Below are 625 nucleotides of genomic sequence, written 5' to 3'. Positions count from 1 at the left end.
GGGGTTCGATAGGAGCGGTGCGTGCTGGGAGTTGTAGTCGTGCCCCCCGATGCGTGACGCTCCCCGCAGCCCGGGCTGCGTCGTCCTTGGCCTCACGGCCCGGCTCCCTCCTCCCCGGCGGCGGGTCCCCTTCGACCCCGGCGCTCCCCAGCTCTGAGCCCTGGTGCTGTTCCTCAGGAACAGGCCGGCTGCATCCTTGGGGCAGCTTGGACTTTGATTTGAGATGTGGTGGGGAAAGGGGCTGTTGTGCCTGTTCTGCTGAACATCTTGCTGGCACTGTAATAAAAAAATCACTGACGCGGTTGCAACCCTCTTGCAGTTCCCTCCTGTCTCAGTAATTACTTCTCCAGTCTAGCATCAAAACCAGGGCTTAGCTGACCTGTGCTGTACAGAAGAAGCCCACTTTTGGGGACAGTTGCCGTGTGGTCCCAGAGCTCCTTCCTGGAGGCAGTTGGGTGAATTCCAGTTACACTGTGGGAGCAGTGGGAGATGGAAAGCCAGTGTGAAGACAGAGAAACTTCAAGGAGGCTGCAGGTTTTGATCTTGGCCTTTTTGCCTGGTGGTAGCTTGCTGGGCTGTGTGAGGAGTTAGCTCCAGGTTGTCCACAGGCTGTTGGGATTGGAGT

Source organism: Phaethon lepturus, unplaced genomic scaffold (assembly GCF_000687285.1).
Source record: "Phaethon lepturus isolate BGI_N335 unplaced genomic scaffold, ASM68728v1 scaffold52300, whole genome shotgun sequence".
In the NCBI taxonomy this organism is placed as follows: Eukaryota; Metazoa; Chordata; class Aves; order Phaethontiformes; family Phaethontidae; genus Phaethon; species Phaethon lepturus.
The sequence above is the reverse complement of the archived record's forward strand: the minus strand, read 5'-3'. Positions refer to the sequence as shown.